At 46.8% G+C, this 25,499-nt stretch overlaps 1 non-coding gene across 1 annotated transcript; it reads right to left on the reverse strand.

The window, feature by feature from the left end:
• Positions 1–24,280: 24,280 nt before the first annotated feature.
• On the reverse strand, positions 24,281–24,388 carry LOC140626499 (U6 spliceosomal RNA). Its single transcript, XR_012025671.1, has one exon. It is a non-coding gene; the product is annotated as a U6 spliceosomal RNA (small nuclear RNA).
• Positions 24,389–25,499: the final 1,111 nt, after the last annotated feature.

The following is a 25,499-nucleotide window of genomic DNA, read 5'->3' on the forward strand; positions in this document are numbered from 1 at the left end:
CAATTTTTAAAGTACTCTCTTAGTTTTATTTCCTTATTCTTTTTAAGATTATGAACATACTAGGTAAGCAGGTGATCAAAATAAGTGAACCTAAAAGTTGGGTATCCATGACCCAGAGTCTAGGACTGTAATCAAATAATTTTATATTAAATATATAAGTTCACATATTCAGTTACAAGTACAATCATTAGTTTGTTCTATTGAAATAATGCATGAAGGTGAGAAGTCCTATAAAATATTAAAAATCATATTAATCCAAAAAATCATATTAATCCTAGGCAAACCGATATCAACTCTCCAACACCAAATGGGTGTCTTGCGACACAATTTTGACACTATCACAGTTGTGATACCTGAAGTTAGTATCACACTAACATAGGCTTAAAGGTTGTATCCTCCACAAGACGGCCCTCACTCCAGACGCCAGCCTCAAGTGGGGTTCCCAGGCCACATGCCCTTCTGACCAGCCAGCTATACATTTGAGGATTCCCATAACCCCTGCAGGTTCAATAATCTGCTGGAATGACTCACAGAGGTCACTTAAAGCTTTACTTGTGATTACAGTTTAGTATATAGGATGCAACTCAGAAACAGCCAAATGAAGAGACACGTAGGGCGAGGTCTGGGGGCAGGAGGAGGGGGCAGCCCGGAGGGAGCTCAGAACTGCCCTAGGGAACGCCTTCTCCTAAAGGAATCTAGCCACGCCACCCTCCCAGCACACCGACAGTTTCACCCACTGGGAAGGTCTACTGAATCTCAATGTCTGGAGAGTTTATTGGGGCTTCAGGATTACACATGATCCCATGCTTGAACTCAGCCTTTAGTTCCCTTCTCCTCTGCGGAGGATGGGCTGGCCCAAAGTTCCAACCCTTCTGCGTTTGGTCTTTCTGGTGACCAGATCTTACCCTGCAGCTATCTTAGGACCCACCACAAGTCACTTCGTTAGCATAACAAAGACACCCTGGCCACTCAGGAAATTCCAAGGGTTTTTCTGAAGCTCTGTGCCAGGAACCGGGGGCAAAAACCAGATGTCTTCTTTATTATACCATATAGACAAACCACATGTTCAGTCTTTCTCTTCGTACTCTGTTAATCCCACAGTATTTCTGATTAGTGATGACAATGACCGTTTTTCTAATACGAACACAGACCTAAACTAATATCATCAGGAAGGATCTTAGAGGTCCCCCTTTTCTACAGATCAAGAAAGTAGGATTCATAGAAGTGGCTTTACTTACCTAAAGCCATGCTAGCTGGTGAAAGAATTGGAATTAAATCCTAATCTTCAGGCAGCCCGGGTGGCTCAGCAGTTTAGCGCCGCCTTCAGCCCAGGGCCTGATCCTGGAGACCCGGGATTGAGTCTTGTGTCGGGCTCCCTGCATGGAGCCTGCTTCTCCCTCTGCCTGTGTCCCTGCCTCTCCCTGTGTTCCCATGAATAAATAAATAAAATCTTTAAAAAAAGAAAAATCCTAATCTTCTGCTTGGTCTGTATACTTCACAGAAAGCCACAATATCTCTTAATGCCACAGCTCCTTCAATCCAGAGTTCCCCACAAACCTACCTCATAGCCCCGGGCTAAGCTGCTCTTGGTCATAGTACCAGCCCCAGGTGGCTTCTACTTCCTGATGCCCCAACAGCCACCGCTGTCCCCAACTTCTATCCTGGTCCTTTCACAGAAGCAGAGATGACTGAGAGAAGAAACTGGTTCTGTCCCCCCACCGTCCCTAGGGACTACAGAATGACTAGAGCAGACTTAAAGCCAGCCTAAGCATGCCTACTATGTTATCAGAACCCAACTCCCTTAAAAAAAAAAAATCCCTATGCTATCATCTGCATTTTGCTGATCATTCCCTTTAAGGTAATGGTCCCTTTCATTTTATGATGAGGGATATGTTCCAAAATTTCAAAACCCTGCAGAGGGAATAATACATTTATGCAAACTCTCACTAGAGTGTGATTGACTGCTATCCAATTATAGGTTTTGCTTTGCGTTTCATTTTAGTGGAGAGCATTAACAGTCACAAAGGTACTGAGTATATTAAGTGCATTCTGCAATTATACTCTGAGCTGATCACAGCAACATTGAATATACTTGAGATTTATTTCCAACCCCTTGCCCTTGTTTACAATGGACATGTTGATGAGGGTGAAGTAGGCAATGGGAGGAGGGGCAGGAGACGTATATCAACTGTAAATTGACTAGTAAAATCTTGAACGGTTTAATAATCAAGAATCATTGCCCGGTTGCCTATTAATCAAGAACAACCAAGAATCCTCATGAATCATTGCCTTCTTCCCCGCAAGACCCATGAATAAAGAAAGATAGGAGTTTCTAATATGAAAGTAAAACTCAAAATTCTTTAAAAATTAACTCATCTAAACATGTGTTTGCTAAAAACACAAACATGCCATGTTTATTCATCTAGGTCTTTAATCAAGAGAAATCTCTACCTGTTTACATCCCTTCCCCTCTATGGAATAAAAGAAATTAGTTGGATTTTCTTGATAATTCTTTCCCCTTCTTCCTCAACCTGTAATCAAACAGTTGCTTCAAAGACCACAATTTTCTTTTTAAAGATTTTATTTTTTAAAGTAATTTCCACACTCTATGTAGGGCTCGGACTCATGACCCGGAGATCAAGAGTTACGGGCTCCACCAACTGAGCCACCCAGGCATCCCTCAAAGATCACGATTTTTAGGACCCTAAAAGAAGAATGAACTGTATCAAAACCTGATGGTTTTAAGCCAATAGATTGATCAGTGGATCGAGCACTAGTTCTCCAAGGCTGGCCAGTGAACAATGACCAGGCCTTTTCATCAGAATTACCTGGGGACTCTGTGACAATGAGATTCTGAGGGCTGATTCTATGAATGTGTAAATGTGCTATGCTCCTGTTTGGGGCACTTATTTGATCTGTAATATATCAAAGTGGTTATTAAAAAACAGTTTGCAGGGCGCCTGGGTGGCTCAGTGGGTTAAGTGTCCAACTCCTTTTATTTTTTCTTTTAAAGATTTTATTTATTTGAGAGAGAAAGTGAGTGAGAGAGAGAACAGAAGCCATAGGGAAGAGGCAGAGGGAGAAGCAGACTCCTCACTGAGCAGGGAGCGGGACATGGGGCTCGATCCCGGAACCCCGGGATCATGACCTGAGCCGAGGGCAGATGCTTAACTGACTAAGCCACCCAGGCGCCTTCAATTGTCCAACTCTTGATCTCAGCTCAGGTCCTGATCTCAGGGCTGTGAGTTCAAGCCCCAAGTTGGGCTCCATGCTGGGCACTAATAATTTTTTTTTAATTTATTTTTTTTTAATTTTTATTTATTTGTGATAGTCACACACACACAGAGAGAGAGAGAGAGAGGCAGAGACACAGGCAGAGGGAGAAGCAGGCTCCATGCACCGGGAGCCCGACATGGGATTCGATCCCAGGTCTCCAGGATTGCGCCCTGGGCCAAAGGCAGGTGCTAAACCACTGCGCCACCCAGGGATCCCTTTTTTTTTAATTTTAAAAATTGCCCTTTGAGTTATGCATAGTTATTTAATGAAAACTTTTTTTTTTTAAGTTTTTGTTATTCATTCATGAGAGACACACAGAGAGAGGCAGAGGGAGAAGCAGGCTCCCTGCAGGGAGGCCAATGCAAGACTCAATCCCAGGACCCCAGGATCACGACCTGAGCCGAAGGCAGATGCTCAACCACTGAACCACCCAGGCATCCCAAAACTAAATATTTTTAAACCTCTCTGCATTTTTTTTTCTCAAAATAGTAAAGTCATATAACACTTGATCATTATTAAGTGGAAAGACCATAAAAAGAAATATTTATTAAGTATCTGTAATATTACTAAACCTCTACCAAAAGGAAAATTCATAACTTTTGATGATGTTAGTCTTTAATTCCCAAACAAATGCCTTGATTCATTACCAAATAAATATTAGAGAATGTTAGTAAATCAAAAGAGTGATTATTTTAAAATGTTACTAGTAGGAGTAAGTAGAAATAAAAAAGCAAAGACGAGTAATTTATCTCCCTTTTTATGTGCTAAAACATTCTCTAATTTGGACAAATAGTTCCTTATATTCGATAAAACCACAAGGCTATGAGTCATAAGAGCAGAGCAGCTACATAATTTGCTGGGCCCTGGGAAAAATTAAAATGCAGAGCCTCTTGTTCAAAAAGCAGGAAAACAGAAAAGATTCTTTTCCTCTTTCATGATCTCTTTCTTGACCCGTCATGGTCGTTTTTGTTTTTGTTTTCAATGTCATGCTCTCACAGACATGAGGATGGTCACAAGTCAAGATCTGAGCCCCGTAGGAACACTGGGGCGAGTGCACCCAAGCTCCCAAGGAGCCAGGACCGCTGTAAGGGGCTGTCCTAGGGAGGCAGGAGGTGAGAGAGACCACATGTGGACCAAGGTCCCAAACCCCATCATATGCTCCAGTGTCCCATAGGACTACTCTAACAAGACACAAATTTAAAGATAAAAGCTGTTAAGAATTCCAGAATGGAAGGCCACCTGGGTGGCTCAGTTGGTTAAGCGTCTGCCTTCATCTCAGGTCATCATCCCAGGGTCCTGGGATTGAGTCCCACATTGAGCTTCCTGCTCAGCGGGACACATACTTCTCCCTCTCCCTCAGCCATTCCCCCTGCTTGTGTGCTCTCTCTCTCTCTCATGAACAGGCTAAATTAAAAAAAAAAAAAAAAAAAGAATTTCAGAATTCGTTTGCAACGACAGTGTATTCAGTGACAGAGTATTGAATGCCAAGCACAGATTCCCCTTCTGAGCATGGGACTCAGTGTGACATCCATGAGGCTGGCCCCATAAGAGTGTTGGGGTTATAGGAATATGCTCCATGAACATCCAGAAACTTGTCAGAATAAAAGTTGGAAGACACTGTTACGTTCTTTAAAACACACACATGGACAGCCCGGGTGGCTCAGCGGTTGAGCATCTGCCTTTGGCCCAGGGCCTGACGCTGGGGACCCGGGATCGAGTCTCACGTTGGGCTTCCTGCATGGATCTGCTTCTCCCTCTGCCTGTGTCTCTGCCTCTCTCTCTGTGTGTCTCATGAATAAATAAAATTCAAAAAACTAAAAAATAAAAAAAATAACACACACGATTAGTCATTCTTTCAGAAAAGAGAACAAAACCCAGCTTTTTTGATGAGGGGTGGGCAAACTTTCTTGAAAAAGGGGGCAAAAAAGGGGGGGGGGCAGATGGGGCAGCCTGGGTGGCTCAGCGGTTTAGCACTGCCTTCAGCCCAGGGCCTGATCCTGAAGACCCGGGATCGAGTCCCACGTCGGGCTCCCTGCCTGGAGCCTGCTTCTCCCTCTGCCTGTGTCCCTGCCTCTCTCTCTCTCTGTCTCTCATGAATAAATAAATAACATCTTTAAAAAGGGGGGGGCAGCTAATGAATGTTTTAGGTCATACCATCTCAGTTGCAACTCCTCAATTCTGCTCTTGCAGCGCCCACACCACCATAGACAATATGTAAACAATTAGGTGCAATCGTGTTCCAAGAAAGAGTCATTCTGGACACTGAAATTTGAATTTTATATGATTTTCATGTGCCATGAAACACTATTCTTCTTTTGATTTTTCTCCCAACTGTTTAAAAATGCAAAAACCATTCTTAGTTCACAGACTCAACAAAAACAGGTGGCCTGTTGGATTTGGCTTGTGGGGAATAACTTGCCAACCCCTGCTTTAGAGCAATAGTAGATTTGACATGGATGATTAAAGAGCCCATAATGGGGGTGTCTGGTTGGTTCAGCTGGTTAAGCGTCTGACTCTTGATTTTAGCTCAGGTCATGATCTCAGGGTTGTGAGAATGAGCCCCTCATCAGACTCCACGCTCAGCAGGGAATCTGCTTGAGATTCTCTCTCTCTCTCTCCCTCTGCTCCTCCCTTTGAGTGAGCTCTCTCTCAAACAAATAAATCTTTAAAAAAAAATTTATAAGCATGTCATTTCCATAGCATGATCAAGAGAAGCAATATTTACAAGTATTCAGCAGAGAATGGGAATTCAAATTAGAAATCTTGGATTGTAGACCTGGTTCTGTCCCATGCCAGCTGGACGCCATGTCCCCCCAAATCCAAATGTTGAAGCCTTAACCCCCAGTGTGGCCGTATTTGGAGGTAGGGCCTGGAAGGAGGTGATTACGTGAAGCCATAAGAGTGGGGCCCTGATCTGATAGGATTCGTGGCCTTGTGAGAAGAGACACCAGAGCTCATTCCCTCTGCCTCGTGAGGACACGGAGAGGGCAGCTGTCTACAAGCCAGGGAGAGAGCTCCTGCCAGGGACCAGAGGCCGGCATCCTCACCTTGGACTCCCTGGCCTCCTCAACTGTGAGAAAGTCAATTTCTGTTGCTCAAGTCTGTGTATTGGCATCGGGAGAGACTAATACGCTAGGCGACCTTAGTGTCCACCTATGATGTGACGGGAAAGAAATGATCAGATAAACTCCCAATGGCTTTTCTGACCCTAAATATTTGGAGATGTACGAAAGTATTTAACAAAAGCTTTAAAGAAATATTAAAAAAAACAAAAAAACAAAAAAACACTCCTTTCTGGGGCTCCTGGGTGGCCGGGTGGATGAGCGTCTGCCTTTGGCTCAGGGTGTGATCCCAGGGTCCTGGGATCGAGTCCCACTTCAGGCTCCCTGCAGGGACCTGCCTACTTCTCCCTCTACCTGTGTCTCTGCCTCTGTGTGTGTGTGTGTCTCTCATGAATAAATAAATAAAATCTAAAAAAATAAATAAATAAACAAAAAAATAAAGCCCTCCTTTCCTTCATCATTTCCAAGGAAAATCCCTGAGGGTTAAAGCAGGGGGCAAGGTCATATGTTCCCATGTGCCAAAAATAAACCCGAGAGCTTTCCTTGGTCATCACAAAGTTTTCCCTCCTTAAATTGTATTCATTTCTATGATTAGTACGCATTGCGTGTGAAGGGGGTGTGGGGGGTGTGGGAACTGCAGTTTTAGGAGGCACAGTGCTTTTGAAACACGGAGTTTATCTAAAAATTTGCGTTGTCTTTAGAGTCATTGAACTTAACACCAACAGAAAATGCACAAGGTGCGTGGCTGATAATTCCAGCGGAATCCTGTTTCCCCTTTTCCTTTCTGTCAGCAAATCTCTAACAGAGAGTCCAGGAAAATGATCATGATCTTCATTCCCCCAGCCACCCTCTTGAATTAGCCACTTTCGTTCTCTGTGCTTTCTCAATCCAGTGAGTTTATACGTTTAACTCACATCAGAATTAGCTGGGACATGTGCTTAGAATACAGGCTCCTGGGTCCTATCTCAGGCCTGGAAATTGAGATCTTTGCAGAGAGAGCCCCCAAATCTGTATTTGTTATCAGCTGCCAGCGTGATCTCGATAGAGGCGGCCCCAGTTCAGGTTCCTGCGCCAACAAGCGGCATCAAACCACACAGGGCCAGTGCTCAGGGGTCACTGTACTTTCCTGTACGTTAACATCCTGGGTCACAAAAACATAGTGACCACAGGTCCTTCTTCCGCGATCTCTCAGTGACCCACTGTAGAATCAGAACTAGGACAGCCAGCCCACCTCCCGCCCCTTACTGGGGATTCTGGTTCTACCAGAGACCTAGGACATGATGAGACATAAGCAGGAGGATTGTGGTTCTTCACCTTGATCTTCCCAACAATTAAGTAGAGGCAGGATGAAGATGTGCACCCCACTCCTGCATGCATCCACCTGCCCCCTTCCTTGCAGGTGACAACCCTGCCTGAGGCGGCAGCTGCTGGGGGGGCCCAAGGAGAAGAGCTGTGTGGCGGGACAGGTCACAGAGGGCGGTGGCGGCGGAGCACAGCCAGGCAGCGGGGTCGCGGTCCCAGAGGGAGACAACGAGCTCCCACAGCCCCTGCAAGGGAGATGAAAGCCAGGCGCAGGACAGAGAGCCCTGATGGGTGTGGCTGGATGTCACCGCATCACACAGCCCCCCTGACTGTGCAGTGAGGATGCTCAGACCCTGCCCGGGGACCTGCAGAGGCAGCCACGGAGGGGAGACCGACACGGGCATCAGTGTTTGACTTGGTTCAGCCCAACGGAAGAGAAGGGACTGACGTGTGCACAGTGGTGGTGGCAGGGGGCACAGCCTGAGCAACCTGGCCTGCGCCCCAACATCATGCTGCCGGCCCAGCCGGGGAGAGGACACGCTGGGCCACCAGGGGACGGGCTCCGAAAAGACCTCGGCACTAACCAGGCTCCTTTCTTGCTGCTTCTCGAGATCGCCCCTCGTAGACATAGGGAACAGCAGCTACGCCTGGAGCTGGGCCCGGTTGGCCCGCACCTGCAGAGGCCCCCCTCAGGCTCCAGGGAAGCCCTTGCTGTCTGTTGGAAAGGTCCGGGGCCACCTGAGACCCCCAGGGGGGCGCAGAGCCAGGCCAGGCCAGCCGAGGAGGGTGAGCGGGCTGGTGCTGGGGCAGAGGTGGGGGGCTCGGCAGCAAGTCTGCAGGCGCGGGAGGGTGGGCCCGGGGTGCAGGGGAAAGCAGCGGCCAGCTCCCCGGCCAAGTCCCCTCTGGCCTCCGCCCGGGCTCACCAGAAAAACGGATCCTGCCCGACGGGGCCCAGGGTGGAGGGTCACCCCTGGGCGGGCGCCCCGGGACTTCTGCAGAGCGGGCCCCAGAGCTGAGCCTTGCACCCCAGCCCCCCGCGCCACCAAGCCCGCCCGTGCACCCCCTTCTTCGCCGCTCCCGCCCCGACCCGGCCAGGGGCGTCCTTCACCGGTCGCCCCAGGACTGCCGCATCAGCGCAGGTGTGTGAGCGCGCCCAGCCCACCCCGCGGCCGCCCGTCCCACTGGGGACATCTGTCCTCCGGTCGCCGGCTCCGTGCGCCCCACGGAACTTCACAGGGAGCTGGGGGGGGGCTGTCCTGCTGTCCAGGCAGACCCGGGGGGGCCTGGGGGGCGCCTGCAGAGGGGAGACCCCCCCAACGGGCTGGACAACCTGGAGGGGTCTTCCATTGTGTCCGGTGAGATGCTCTGGCCTGGTCCTCCTTCCCCTCTCGTGTCCTCCCGGCTCCTTGGAGACCGCGAGCGTGAGGTTGGGTCTCACGTGCTCTCCGAGGTGCGAGGCCCCCCTGGGCGGGCGCGGGGAGGGGAACCCACAGCCCCCCAGACTCTGCTCCGGACGCCGCCAGCCCCCGCCCGCAGTCACGGGGGCGCAGCTGTGGCCCGGGGGCATGGGAGCCACTGCAGGAGCCCCCACCTCTGCAGGCCCCGGGGGGAGGGTCCAAGGGCCGCAAGGACAGTCACCGCCCCCTGGCCCGGGAGGGCAGAGGCATCCCTGCCGTGGGAGCCGTGCCTCAGGGCCCCGGGGTCCCCCGCGGCGGTTGGGGTGCAGCAGGCCCTCCCCGGGGGCACAGACGCCGCAGGTGGATGGAGGTGGACGGAGAAGGCCAGAGGCGGGGAGGCTCGGCCGGGAGCCCAGGCCCAGAGGGAAGCGGGGGAGGAGACCCCTGGATGGGGGGCGCACAGGGCGGGGGGCACACACCACCCCACGACACCGGGGAAGCCCAGGGCACCCCCCCAGCCCCCCCGGAGTCCGGACTTTCCAGCCTCGAGGGGGGAGGGGCGCTGACGCCACCATCCAGGCCCTGCCGGACCCGCCAGCAGCGCGGCTCCTCCGCGGGGAAGGTCAGGGCAGCCCGGGCAGGGCGCTCACGGCCGCCAGGGACTCGAGGGCTCGCGACTGTCTCGGGCCTGGGGGCGCACAGGGGCAGAGGGTGAGGGGCTGACATGGGGGCCAGGGGCGGGGACCTGGGGGCGGGGACACAGGACCAAGGGGCGGGGACCTCTGGACCGGGGGGCGGGGACCTCGGGACCAGGGGACGGGGACCTCGGGGCCAGGGGGGAGGGACCTCGGGACTGGGGGGCGGGGACCCAGGACCAGGGGGCGGGACCCAGGACCAGGGGGCAGGGACCTCGGGACCGGGGGGCGGGGACCTCGGGACCAGGGGGGAGGGACCTCGGGACTGGGGGGCGGGGACCCAGGACCAGGGGGCGGGACCCAGGACCAGGGGGCGGGGACCTCGGGACCGGGGGGCGGGGACCTCGGGATCAGGGGCCGAGGACCTCGGGGTGACCCCGGGGCGGGGGCATCGGAGCCGCCAGTGCACCCCGCAGGCGCAGCGACGCCAGGGCCTCTGCTCCGAGGAGCCGCCCGGGGCCCCGGGGGCGAGGGGGGCACGTGTTTTTCTGGGCATTGATTTTTTCGGGGGACACGCGGAGCCGCGGAGCAGGTGGCAGGAGGAGCCGGCGCCATCCCGACGGCGGTGCTCGCGGGGCGCACGTGCCTGGAGCCCCGGGGCCAGCAGTTGGGGTGTCGGCAGGTGCGGGGCCCGGGCAGGGAGGCGCTCGCAGGGGTGACACAGGACAAAACCCCATCACCCCTCCCGACAAGACTAATCATCCCAGGTGACAACGTCGCAGGGTAGCATGTTCTGCGCAGCCCTGTTATGAGGCGGAGAAATCGTGCACACAAAGTGCTTGGCACCAACCGGTGCCCTAGAGCGATGCTCATATTCGTACTGTGGTGGGTATTCATACCATGGTTCCTTTTCTCTAAGCACTTACAATCTAGGAAAAAAACAAAAACAAAAAAACCCTGAACATATCCACTAAGGGATCAATGGGATGACAGAGGTGCTTTAATGTTGAAGAGTGGGAGCTGCCCTAAACAGGAAGCCTTCTAGGTGGGACCTGGGGAAGTGAGCACGATCCTGTTAAAAGGAAAGACGAGGGACACCTGGGTGGGCTCAGTGGTGGAGCACCTCCCTTCGGCCCAGGTCGTGAGCCCAGGGTCCTGGGATCCAATCCCACATCGACCAGGGGGCGGGGACCTCGGGAGGGAGCTCCATAGGGAGCCTGCTTCTCTCTCTATGTGTGTGTGTGTCTCTCATGAATAAATAAAATCTTAAAAATAAATAAATAAATAAATAAATAAATACATAAATAAATAAATAAAAGATGAGAAATTTAGCTGAAGTCAGGAGGAAACAGGTATCATGCATTTGTGGAAAGGCTTATAGCGGGAAACTAAGAAGAGATCACATTTAAGAGACACTTTTCAAATGACAACATAAAGTGAAGTCATTTGCAAGACCGGTTTGCTGGCATTTTTCCCCCTTGCAAACATGTTGTACCAGAAACAAACAGGAGAAGCAAACATCCTGGTGACCAATGTAGTCCAGGCAGGGTGGCATGAAGTGACAGGGTGGGGGTGATGCACCTGGGCTTGCACTCCGCCTCCCCACTGACAAGCTGGTGACCTTGGGCAAGTCGCTTGAGTCGTGTGAGCTGTGAACCTGGGACCAGCGGTGCCTGCCTCGTCGGGTACTTGCAAAGGTCAAACGCAGCAGTGCAGTGGCTGCCGTTCGGCTTCCACGCAGGAAACCCTGCTCGCTCGCTCGCTCGCTCGCTCGCTCTCTTGGGTAGAACAGCTCCCGGGGAACTCACCCCAAGACATCTATGCCAAGGGCCTCGTTGGTAGAAGGCACTCAAGAAAGGGAAGCTACCCTATTTCAAGTCCAGGAGGCCTCGGTCACACCACGCATGCTGTAGACTGAACATCTGTGTCCCCCACAAAATTCATATGTTTAAACCTCATCCCCAGTGTGACGGTATTAGGAGGTGGGGCCTTTGGGAGGTGACTGGGTGGTGAGAGTGGAGCCCTTGGGAATGGGGTCAGTGCCCTCGTGAAAGAGGCCCCAGAGAGAGTCCTCACCCTTTCCGCCGTGTGGGACGACAGCGGCCTGTGAGCCAGGGAGCAAGCTTTCACCGGACACTGAATGTGCTCGCGCTATGATCCTGGGCTTCCCCGCCTCCAGAACTGCAGAAATAAGTGTTTGTTACTTAAGCCAGCCAGTCTGGATATTGTTACAACAGCTTGAATGGCCTAAGGCAAAGTATGTTATTTTTTTTTAAAAGGTTTTAGTTAGGGATCCCTGGGTGGCTGAGGGGTTTAGCACCTGCCTTTGGCCTAGGGCATGATCCTGGAGTCCCGGGATCGGGATGGATTCTCACATCAGGCTCCCTGCCTCGAGCCTGCTTCTCTCTCTGCCTGTGTCATAAATAAAAAAAAAAAAAACTTTTTTAAAGATTTTATTTATTTATTCAAGAGAGACACAGAAAAAGAGGCAGAGACACAGGCAGAGGGAGGAGAAGCAAGCTCCATGCAAGGAGCCCAATGTGGGACTCGATCCCAGGAATCCAGGATCACGTCCTGAGCCAAAGGCAGACACTCAACCGCTGAGCCACCCAGGCGTCCCAATAAATAAAATCTTAAAAAAAAAAAAAAAGTTTTAGTTATTTGAGAGAGAGAGAGCACTCACGAGCACACAAGCAGGGGGAGGAGCAGAGGGGGAGGGAGAAACAGGCTCCCCACTGAGCAGGGAGCCCGACGTGGGATTCGATCCCAGGACCCCAGGATCATGACCTGAGCTGAAAGCAGGCGCTCAACCGACTGAGCCTCCTGGGTGCCCCTAAAGTATGTTATTAATTAACACATTAGGTGCTGATGAAACCACTTAGAGGGCTGGAGGGATAGGACCTAGGCTGGGTTCTCGGAAACAAATCCCAGAACACCACGGAGAACTGGCCTGCCAAGAGAGCTGCCCCTCGCCACCATCAGGGGCTGGGACTCAGAAAGCTCCTGAGCGACAGAGATCCGGGGTCACACGGTGGAGCAGAGACTCGATGATAGGAAAGCCACTTGCCATTGTGGCTGCAGAAATCCCGACGGCTCAGAAAACACCAGGGAATCTCCCATGAGCCGCACGTGCAGGACACACGCCCTGCTTCCCGCCTGGGGTGCCCACTCACGCGCAGTCCCTCCCCTGTCAGGCGGCCTGCAGGCTCCTGTGCTCGGCTGTCCTTGCTGTCACCGCCCCCCCCCCAGGCATGGCCCTCAGCCTGGACAGTGCAGGAGCCTGAGCGAGCAGGGGGGCCCGGGGAGCTCCGAGGAGCGAGCGCCCAGTGCATCTCCCGCTAGAACTTAGCTCAGGGCAGAGCCAGGTAGGAGGGGAAGGCTGGCCTGTTTCTTTTCTTCTGGGTGACTTTTGTCCCCGAGCTGGAAGGCCTCCCACTGTTACCTGCATAGCAGCCACAGATGGGCTTGTTTTTTTGTTTTTTGGTTTTTTTTAAGTGGCTGGTTTGCAAAGCAGCCGAGGAAGGGAAATTCCTGGATAAAGCAAAAGAATGCTTGCGTGCCTGAGATGTAGCAGCTGTGTGGTCCTGGACACGCTCCTGGGGCCCTCCCTCCGGTTCCTGGTCCCTAAAGTGGCAACGGCCGTGGCTCCTGCCTCACACGGTGCTATGGGCTTGACGTGACGCGGGTCAGGTGCGTGGAACACGGTACACGTGCCCAGTAAAGGACACCTGCTGTCAGTTCCCTCCTCCTTACTGTTGCTGCTGCTGTTACCAGCCCCCACCTCCGGTCTAGAAGTAGGCCTCACTGATGGCCCAGGCAGCGTTTCTGGAATGTTCCCACAGCTAGAGAATTTTCAGGGAATTGAAGAGTTCATTGCGGCTCCCTGGTGAAGGCACGATGGTGAACACCTGCATGGCCCTCTATGGGTGCCACACCTGGAGGCTGGCTTGTCCCGCCTGCTTGCAGAGAGGGTGTCCACTGCGGTCAGCTCACAGCGCCCCTGTCCCTCCAGGGACCCGGATGACACTGGTGCTGTTCAACCCCCTTTCCTTGCACACACCAGTAGGACGCTGGGCCACAGGCCCTACGCTGACAAGGAGACCGGGAAGGAAGGGTGAGATGGCAGTAGGGCTGGGGGGTGCTGGGAGCAGCTGGTCCATTCGTCAAAGAATCCAACTCACCAGCTTTTCCTCGTTATGCCTGAGGCTCTGAAATCCAGACTCGCTTCTTCACTTTGCCGTTTGTGGGCTTCCATTAAAAGAAGCCAGTCGGGGGGGCCCTGGGTGGCTCAGCAGTTTAGCGCCTGCCTTTGGCCCAGGGTGTGATCTTGGGAGACCAGGGATCCAGTCCCACATCGGGATCCAGTCCCACATCGGGCTCCCTGCGTGGAGCCTGCTTCTCCCTCTGCTTGTGTCTCTCTCTCATGAATAAATAAATAAAATCTAATAAATAAACAAAAGAAGCCAGTCTGGAGCCAGAGAAATGCGACCCACCCCCCTTGTGTCTACGTATTACCCACACTCTGACCTCCTGGAATTTTTTGAGAATTCCAAATCTCGGGGCACTTGGGTGGCTCGGTGGTGGAGCGCCTGCCTTCGGCTCAGGGCGTGACCCCAGGGTCCTGGGATCGAGTCCCGCATCAGGCTCCCCGCACGGAGTCTGCTTCTCTCTGTGTCTCTCATGAATTAAAAACAAAACAAACCATAAATCTTGATTCTTACCTTGTCAAACAAAGCTGCATTTACAAATAATGTTTTTTAAATATAGACTTTATTTTTTTTAGAGCACTTTTGGTTCACAGCAAAATTAAGAGAAGGTACAGAAGTCCCATTACAACCCCACCCCCAAGTGCACAGCCTCCCGCACTGTCGACACCCTCCCTGATCATCATCTCTAATAATCACCTCTCACAGAACGATCTAAAGGGGCCGAACCATTTTTTTTCCTGAATCTCATGGGGTAACTTGCCTTGTGTGTATAGTCACACTCGAACCTGGCAAAAAAATTATGGGAAATGTCTCTATGCTTGATAAAACCATAATTCAACAAAACTACCAATTTTGCCTCTGTGGCTCCAAATTCTACTCTTTCTCCAAAGAAATCAAACTCATTAAACCTGTAGCAACATTTTTTTGGGGGAGCTGGGGTTGCTGTTGTGTTTCAAGGAGTTGTCCACATAGATCTTCTGTAACAGGGAGAAAATTCTTTCACCTCTTCAGGACTCAGCACCCATCTCAAATTTGATCCCTTTCCCTTTGGGGCCTGAGTCCTTTTTTTCTTTTCTCTGCTTCTTTGGGGTTGCTATCAGAACCACTAGGTTTGGTACGTCTTCTCCAATAGCCTGCGACTTAAAATCCATGAACCCCAGGGATGTGCCCACACATCATCTTCGTGTAGAAGAACAAACTTTTCTCTATGCAGTCTACGTATTCACCTTTGCTGTCAACCTTCTGGTACTTCTCAAGTGTTGGTTTTTTTTCTCCCAATGATCGCCCTAAAGTCTGTTTTCTTTCGAATTCCCAGGACCCGGCTGGACATTGTGTGTAATCCAGGTAAAGGGCAGTAGTTGCTCCACGCTGCCTTCCACAGGGAAGAATCTGGAGTCCTTCCAGATTGCTAAAAGATGGGAAAGCCCAAGCTGACTTGGTAAGAAGAGAGCTTCAGTTTTAAATTCCTTCCTTGAAGGAACGTGGACTTGCTTCCCTCTTTACTGATCACCATCCCAGGCCGCGTGGTTACAACTACCAACGCTGGGTGTGATGTAACATGTTCAAATTGAATTACTCCTGACTCCTAGTCGTTCATTGCCTTGAGTTTTTTTTCTGTCTTGACTCCCTATGTAGACTGGGAGTTCCTGGGAGGGAGAAGTCATCATATTCTTTCTTTCCTTTCCCTCCCCCCATTGCTGAGATACAACTTCAATATAATAAAACTCACCAATTTGGGGTGTATGATTTGGTAAGTTTTAACAAATGTTTTCAGTCTTGCAGCCAACACTACAATAGTGATATAGAACATTTTCATCGTCCTAAGAAGTTTCTTTGTGCTACTTTACAGTCCCCTCTCCTCACTCCAACCACTGATTTGTCACTATGTGTTACCTCTTCTAGAATTGTATAGAAGTGGAATCACACAGTATACACGCTTTTACCTTTGGCTTCTTTCACTTAACATGCTTGAGATTCGTCCATCGTATACCAGTAGTTCGCTCCTTTTTATGGCCGGGTGGTTTTCCACTGAATGGATAATTTGTCTCTCCATTCACCAGTTGACGGACACTTCAGTTGTTCTCTGTGTTGGAGCTACCATGAATAAAGCCCCTTGAATTATCTGTGGACTGGCCTGAGTGTGGACATGTTTCCTTTTATCTTTGGTAACACAGAGGCAATCTTAGGAGTGGTCTAGGAGATTGCTGGATTGTAAAAATCGCATTCTGAAAGTTTTCTAAAATGATCGCACAATTACACAGTCCCGCCTAGCAATAAACGAGAATTCTAGTTGTTTGGCATCCTCGTCAACACTTGGTACTATCAGTCTTTTAATTTCAGCCATTCTGGGATGTGTGGAGTTACTTCATTGTGGTTTCATTTCCCTTCATGATGACGTGGAGTGTCTCTTTCTTGTGCTTATTTACCATTCATATTATCTTCCTTTGTCAAGTGTCAGATCTTTTGTCCATTTTGGGGCGGTTAAGAGTTCTTTATAGATTCTAGATACGTCCTTGGTCTGCTATATACTTGTAAATACTTACTCCCATTCTGTGGTCTCCCTTAACAGTGTCTTGTAAAGAGCAAAAGTTCAATGTGATGAAATCCAACCTAGTGGTTTCCTGCTTTCTCTGTGATGTGTCTTTTTTTTTTTTTTTAAAGATTTGATTCGTTTATTCATGAGAAACACAAAGAAGAGGCAGAGACACAGGCAGAGGGAGAAGCAGGCTCCATGCAGGGAACCTGATACAGGACTCGATCCCAGAACTCCAGGATCATGCCCTGAGTCAAAGGCAGACGCTCAACCACTGAGCCACCCAGGTGCCCCTCTATATAATTTTTAAAATCAATTTGCCAATGAAAGAATGGAAGTAGGTCTAGGTAATTTATGTATTTCAAGGAATTTATTCATTTTCTTGAAGTTGTATTTAATTTATTGTGTTGCATAGTATTATAACACTCCCCTCCCACCCTAAGCTCATCCATATGATTAACTTTGGCCAATGCTATGTCAGTGGACTTTTTTTTTTTTTTTTAGGTTTTATTTATTTGAGTGGAAGAAAGAGCACACAAGCAGGGGGGGAGGGGCAGAGGGAGAATTTTATTTATTTATTTGCAGTATCAAGAATATCTTATTTAAATTTACAGCTTAATGTGATGATGTCTTCTGTAAGCAATTTGGGCAACTTTTTTCCCCCTTCCCCATTGGTAAAAATAATTTCTTTTGGGTTTTAGGATGGATGTCATTAGTTTCTAGGACTTCCTCTTCGAACAGATGATCGGGTCTCAGGTTATTTGGTAGCCTCCTCTTTTTCAACTGTTGGCAAACTGATTTTATGATATTCCTCCTGCTACCCTTTTAAAAATATATATTAACTCAAGTCCATTTTAAAAATGTACTGGAAGCATGATGATGTAAAGGAAAAGACATGGGCCTCAGAACCAAGTCAGGTAAGATTTTGAACCTAAGTTCTATAGATGAGATTCGATCCATCTGTCTAGATAGAAGCTTGTCAATTTTATCCATCATTAAAAAAATTTTTTTTAAAGATTTATTTATTTGAGAGAGAGAGAGAGAGCAAGCATGGGTGGAAGGGGCAGAGAGAGGAGAGAGAAACTTTAGCACTAAGCGTGGAACCTGATGCAGGGCTCCATCCCAGGACCCTGAGATCATGATCTGAGCCAAAACCAAGAGTTGGATGCCTAACCGACTGTGCATGAAGGCGCCCCTCATTTTTTAAAAATCTGCTTTTGGTTTCATTTACTTTCTCAGGCTTTTCAGTTTTCTATTTCATTGGTTTCTGTTACTGTTTCCTTCGTTCTGTTTAGTTTGATCTTTCTCTACTGTTTCAGGGTGGGAGCTTAGATGATTAATGTGACACCTCCATCTTTTCTTAGTCAAGCATTTAATATCATAAATGTCCTAAGCACTGCATTAGCTACATCCCACAGATTTTAATATGCTATTTATGTTGATTCAGTTTAAAATACTAACTTGCCTTATTATTTGGACCTGAATCATTTAGAAGTAGGCTGTTTAACTCCTAAATACTTGAGGATTCTTCAGATATGTTCCGGATTTCTAGTTTAATTCTGTTGTGGTCACTTTATGTGATTTCAATCCTCTCCAATGCATTGAGTGTTGTTTTATGGTCCAGAATGATCTTGGTCACGATCACAAGTGTGTATGAAAAGAACATTCTGCTAGTTGTCCGGGCAACGTTCTACAAATGTCAGGTTGGTTGACAGTACTGTGCGACTCTTCTCTTTCCTGACGTGCTGTCAGCTTGTACTATGAATACTAAGGGACAAATGTTGGAATCTCCACCGTGAACTGTGAATTTGCCTTGTTCTTCCTTCAGTCTCGTCAATCTTTACCGCAGGTATTTTGAACCTCTCTTATGACACGTATATTTAGGATTGTTATGTCTTCTTAATGAACTGAATTCTATGACATTTTGAAATGTTCCTCTTTATCTCTGGGAACATTTGTTTATTGTTCTGAAGTCTACTTTGACTGTAATACAGCTTTTTGGTGTTAGCATGATACATTTCCCCTTTTTATTTTTATTTGTACTCTCTTATTATTTATTTTTCTTTTTTTTTAATTTTTATTTATTTATGATGGTCACACAGAAAGAGAGAGAGAGAGAGAGAGAGAGAGGCAGAGACATAGGCAGAGGGAGAAGCAGGCTCCATGCAGGGAGCCCGATGTGGGATTCGATCCCGGGTCTCCAGGATCGCGCCCTGGGCCAAAGGCAGGCACCAAACCGCTGCGCCACCCAGGGATCCCTGTACTCTTATTTAAAACGGGTTTCTTATAGACAACATATGGCTAGGTCTTGCCTTTTTATCCAATTTGAGAATCTGTCTTTTGAATGCTTAAGAACATTTACATTTAAGGTTTAGTAAGGTCGATATGGGTGGTTTTAAATCTACCTTCTTGCTATTTGTTTTCTATTTATCTTATCTGTTTTTTCTCTATCTTCTTCTTTTGGATTGCTTTTTAATGATTCTGTTTCCTCTCTACTATGGCTGATTAGCTATTCCTGTTTTATTTATTTAGTGGCTTCTTGGGGTTTATTATATACATTCACTTACCATAGTCTGTATTCAAATATTATGCATATAGAGTGAGGCCCTTACAACAATACACTTCCAATTTCTCCTTCTACACTTGTGCTACTGTTGTCTACAGGGAGCTGTGGCTGATTCAAGTATGTATAACCATGTCCATGATCAGTATTCCCACAATACAGCAGCCTGCACACAGAACCCACTCTATAGGGTGAAGAGAGAAATGGATGATACATCCCATGTTAACAATGACATCACTTGTTTGGAGGAGAGGCCGACTGCACAGTCACCAATTAATAAGAACAGCTACCAACCAGCCATAGCTCTGGAGCAGAGCAATTAATCAACACACCCGCTGGCTCAATTATAACAACTCAAAAGCAAGCTACATAAGAGGAAATTAGCCTCATAAACATACCCAAAAACCCCAAGTAGATTGTTTTTTTCCAAGGCCTCCAGCTGTGCTAGACATCAGCCCTTTATTTGCTGGAGCATGGTGGTGCCTAGGAGAGAGTCAGGAATTTCCATGGCAAAGGCTGGGGAGACAGAGGGGGCTGCTGGAAGGTGAGGCTTGGAACAGCAGTTATTTACCAAGCAGTTTGGAGGCATTTCAGTATTTTTACACTGGACATCCATTCACGTGCGTGCCAGCTGTGCATATGCCCTAGAGGTAGATAATGTGAAACACTCTCCTATATACACTTCTCTATGGAGTCTTCAATGATATATGGCATATGTGCTAATATTACAGTGGGATAGAGTTCTCCGAGGGCATGAGAGGGGTATCTAGGTTGGTCCCTACGGAAAGCCAGACATAGGAGGCACAGCAGAAAGAAAACATTCGGAAGTGTGTTACAAATTGTAACGGCAGGTATTTAGTACTTGCCATCTACAGGTACTGTGTGGTGCAAGTCACAGTCACTATCTCTAAACCTCACTGCTACCCTTGAGAGCATATTGTTATTCACAGTCTACAGATGAGGAATTGGAAGCATGGAAAGATTTGCGCCAGGTCACAGTGAAGAGGCAGACGTGTATCCTATTCATCCCACTCATTGCAGTGCTCCCTCTGATCAAGGCTATTCCTTCCATTATGTGAAGAATTTGTTACTTACACGGGTTTCATTTGTATTAAATAGTGTCAGCAACAGCAAATAAAGCCCAGGCTCATGCTTTCTCTCTCTCAATTCCTGAAAGCTCCCTTTAACTAGCTTTCTCATTCTAAAAGACGAATCATGGCTTGGAGCTGGAGGAACAATATGGGTTACCCAAGCTCCATGATTGTGGGAAATGAGCCTCATAAACATAGTATGCAAGCAACCCAACCCCAAATCCCTTAATTGGTGCCACAAGGTATGATCCTCAGAAGGCAGGCCTCTCCGGAGCCTGCAGTCTTCCTTAATTTGACATTGTCCAGATGGTGTGTGCAGCAACTCTTTAAACTGGAAGTGCCTCCTGCCTTTTGATACTAAAACAAACGACTAAAAATAAGCTTAGAATTTTATATTCTATTTTATGGCTGCATCTTTTAGTGAGTGTGGTCTTTTGGATGGGAAACTGACTCAACTTGCTCAGTAAAGATCACAGCTTGCAGCCCCTTGAGCCAGACAAATCTTTCTTTCCTGAAAAGGAGCAACAGGAACTACTGGTCCCAACTCAAAAGCTTTGAGGATTTTCCATAACAGCAAACTCCCAAGTCTGTGGCCAGCATAGCAAGTACAACCACTAATGTAATAAGCGAGGTTTAGTTTAATAATCGACACACCTACTGGCTCAATTATAACAACTCAAAAGCAAGCTACATAAAAGGAAATTAGCCTCATAAACATACCCAAAAACCCTAAGCAGATTTTGATGTTTTCATCCTCAATGCAACAAAGCTTCACACAAGAACTCTTGGGACCTTTATGAACTCACTAAACATAAAAAAGTATCCTCAAAGACAGGGGTAAAGACCCTTCACATACTTTTACAGTATTAATACTTTTGTGTGGCCTGATATATAGGTGATTCAAAAATATTTTTCAAAACCAATTTATTATTTTTTATTTTTATTTTTTTATTTTTTTTTTATTTTTTAAAGATTTTATTTATTTATTCATGAGAGAGAGAGAGAGAGAGAGAGAGAGAGAGAGGCAGAGACACAGGCAGAGGGAGAAGCAGGCTCCGTGCAGGGAGCCCGATGCAGGACTCGATCCCAGGACCCCAGGATCATGTCCTGGGCCAAAGGCAGGCGCCAAACCGCTGAGCCACCCAGGGATCCCCCAAAACCAATTTAAAACATTTTATGTAAAATTTACCATTTGACAACTAATTTTCACTAAAAGGCTTGAGATGATCCAATCAGCCTTACTCTAAAGTGGCAAATACTTGGAGAGCACTGATCTCATTAAACCTGAGTGATGAGTTTATTTTCCAATTGAACATAATCAGTACTCTGGGCTCTGCACAGCAGCCACCTTGACAACATGTAAATTAAAGTGACCAAGACCAGTCTAAATATTTGAGAAGCTTCCTTAATTTCTTTTTTGCTCACAAATACCTCCTCTCTTAAACTTCAGCATAAGCACTGTTCTCCTATGGCAGATGAAAAAAACTATACCCACAAACTCTTCAAGAGGAGCAAGGGATGGGAGGCAGTAGATGAGGATAGAACAGGTCTTAATTTTTCCTCAGCTGCTTCAACTTCCTCATGTTGGTTAAGATTCCTCCAAGAGGGATCCCTGGGTGGCGCAGCGGTTTGGCGCCTGCCTTTGGCCCAGGGCGCGATCCTGGAGTCCCGGGATCGAATCCCACATCAGGCTCCCGGCGCATGGAGCCTGCTTCTCCCTCTGCCTGTGTCTCTGCCCCTCTCTCTCTCTGTGACTATCATAAATAAATAAAATCTTAAAAAAAAAAAAAAAAAAGATTCCTCCAAGAATCTGGCATTTAACTGTTAAGACATAATTTCAGGATGTACCATGAAATTGATTTTTATGTCTTCATGTGAAATGTAAAGTTGGTCAATGCAATGAACTCTGGTGTATAAACAGTATCAAGATACAAAGTAAGTTCATTTATGGATCTGTTTGAATTTAACCAAATGGTAGGTGGAAAAATAAAATGGTAGGATTTTAATTGTTTTATGATTTTATTTATTGGGGGTCAGGGAGCACAACTAGGGGAGCAGCAGAGGGAAAAGCTGAGTCCCTGCTGGGCAGGGTATCAGATGTGGGGCTCAGCCCCCAAACTCTAAGATCATGACCTGAGCAGAAGGCAGAAGCTTAACTGACCGAGCTGAGCCATCCAGGAGCCCTATGTTTGGGGGGATTTTATAAAGCAGTTCAGAGAACATGGTGGATATGCAGAGATGGTTATGAAATGGCAGACGCTACCATGATGTAAACTCATTCAAAAGTGTCCACAGTTAATAAAGGTCTGTATGGGGTGCCTGGCTGGCTCAGTCAGTGGAATGTGCGGCTCTTGATCTCAGGGTTGAGCACAAGCCCCATGATGGGTGTAGAGATTACTAAAAAAATAAAATAAAATCTTAAAAAAAATAAGTCTGTATAGTGGTTAAGAGCAGGGGCTCTAGTTCCAATCTTTGTTGCATTATTTGTATGACGCTGGGAAATTAATTAAGCTTTTCTATGCCTAAATTTTCTCATCCATAACATTTATTACCTACATCATTCAAGAAATCATACTAAAAACACTTTGGGGATTCAAAGATAATCACATATATTTTACTTTCAAAAAATGTTTAAACTTAGTTGGAGACAGAAGCAGTTGAGTAATTATAAGAGGGATGTACAGAAAGAGCATGGACCCTGGGGCCTCCAGTTCCAAGACTCTTTGAGAACTAGAGCAAGTTATTTAATTCCTGGAGCCTCAATTTCTTTGTTTCTAAAATGGTGAAAACACTAGTCTTCACATCTCAGAGTGTTTCCCTGAGAATTAGATATGTTCAATACAAAGAGCTCATCAAAATCACAGAGATACCACTTCGCAGCCATTAGAAAGGCTGTTACCAAACAAAACTAAACAAAACAAACCACCAGGAAGTACAAAGGGCTGCCTAAGGCATGGAGAAAGTGGATTCCTGGGGCACTGCCCACGGGAATGAATGTAAAATGTACAGACTCTGTGGAAAACACTGCAGTGGTTTCTCAAAAAAAGAAACATAGCATTACCTTATGACCCAGCGATTCCAATTTTAGGTATACATCCACAAGAACTGAAAACAGAGACTGACTCAAACAGACCTCTGTATAGCCACGCTCGAGCAGCGTTGTTCACAATAGGCAAAAGCTGGAAATAACCCAAATGTCCACCAACAGATGAATGGACGAGCAGATAGGGAATATACCAACAATGGAATATTATTGCAGCCTTAAAAGAAATGTGTTCTGATACATGCTATGACATGGATGAACCTTGAAAAGACTAAGTAAAATAAGCCACACACACACAAAATATTGTATGATTCCACTTAGAACAGTTAAATTCATAGAGACAGAGAGTGGAGTGGTGGTCATCAAGGGCTGGGGGAAGGGATAAATGGAGAACAACTCTGTTTAATGGGTAGAGATTCGGTTTGGGATGATGAAAACATTCTGGAAAGGTACATTGGTGATGGTTGTACAATAGGATGAATGTTAATGTCACTGAACTACATGTTTAGAAATGGCTAAAATGGTAAATTTTGTTACGTATACTTTTTAACTATCCTTAGTGCTTTTAAGAGTTCAGCAGAAAAAACTGTTTATAGCCAGTAGACTATAAATGCAGGCAAGGGATCCCTGGGTGGCGCAGCGGTTTGGCGCCTGCCTTTGGCCCAGGGCGCGATCCTGGAGACCCGGGATCGAATCCCACATCGGGCTCCCGGTGCATGGAGCCTGCTTCTCCCTCTGCCTCTCTCTCTCTCTCTGTGTGACTATCATAAATAAATAAAGAAAAAAATAAAAAAAATAAAAAAATAAAAAAAATAAATGCAGGCAAGAAGATACCATCGGAGCTAGAATTTAAGAAATGGGTAAGATGGATAGCAGTTATAGTAATTAATAATATCAGTATTTAATGAATCAAAAATTAGATGTTAAGTGATAGGGTCTTGCAAATGCTTTTGTCGAAATTAAAAATAATAAATTGACAACTACTGTGCTAGGCATAAGGGTTATATTGATAAAAATATAAAACCTGCTCTGGAAAAGCTCAAAATCCAGTGAAGGAGTCTGAAACACAAATAGATAAGCATGGAAAATTAATACATTCAAGGATCAAGCAAAGCCTCTTATGATCTAAATCTACATTTTATTGGACAGTTTGTAGTTGATATTATACTTAAAAATCTGTAAAGAACTCTCGTTACATTTTACACCTCCTCCTTTCACAGGGGCCATGCTAATTTCTGTATGTTCCAATTCTAGTATATGTACTGTTGAAGCAAGCACGCTGGTTACATTTTAGATCTGCTTTTCCCACATCATCCTATTTTTCCCTAAGTATTCACACTTCCCCTTCACTTATTTCTCTCTTCTACTAAAAACCCAACTATGCCTTTCAATCTTACTCTTTAGTTTCAGCAAAATCACTAAAATCACATTGAAAAAACAGAATAATAAATTAAGTTACAATATATAAAAATTGCTGATTAATTCAAATGGTTTTGACCTACAAAAGCAGCAATTCTATATGGCTCATGATTATGGTAATGCCAAACTCCTTAATATTTTTATTTTTTAAATTTTTAAAAAGATTTTATTTATTTATTTGAGAGCATGAGAGAGAGCACAAGCAGGGGGAAGGAGCAAAAGGAGAAGCAGACTCCCCGCCAAGCAGGGAGCCCAATGTGGGACTCAATACCAGGGTCCTGGGATCATGACCTGGGCCGAAGGCAGATGCTTAACAGCCTGAGCCACCCAGGTACCCAGTCCTTAAGATTTTTATGTCTGAACTTTATATATTTAGAAATTAAGTATAACAGCAGTAATAAAATTTCATATTGGTTAAGTGAACTGTTGATTTCCAACTTATAAATCTGAAGGCTGTTTTTCATACCTAAAGTCTAATGGCCAATCTGATCTATATCCAGTCAACCTTTCTGTCACTGTCAGTTACTTATTAAAATAATTAAAGTTTCATTTCTATTTGGAACATACCTTGGCATCTCTATCCTCAGTTTCTAAAGATTCAAGATACTGCTATTAGACAGGAGATGATTAACATTTAATGCCAAAGTTTCACCTGAGTGACCATCAGACAACAGAACATAGTACAAACACAAAGGAAGAGATGACTGACATATACAACATGATTAATCTCAAAAATATGTGGAGTGGAGGAAGGTACATATTATAGTATTGTTTATATGAATTCTAAAAAAGATACATCTAATCAACAGCAACAAAAACCAAATCTGTGGTTGCCTAGAGGGACGGTAGAGAAATTGAAGAGTAAAAGGAATACATGGGGATTTTGGGTGGTGTTGGAAATGTTCTCTATCTCGATCAAGGTGATGACTTCACTGGCAGGGGTGTAAATTTGTCAAAACTCAATGAAACA

Source organism: Canis lupus, chromosome 37 (genome assembly GCF_048164855.1).
Source record: "Canis lupus baileyi chromosome 37, mCanLup2.hap1, whole genome shotgun sequence".
Taxonomy (NCBI): Eukaryota; Metazoa; Chordata; class Mammalia; order Carnivora; family Canidae; genus Canis; species Canis lupus.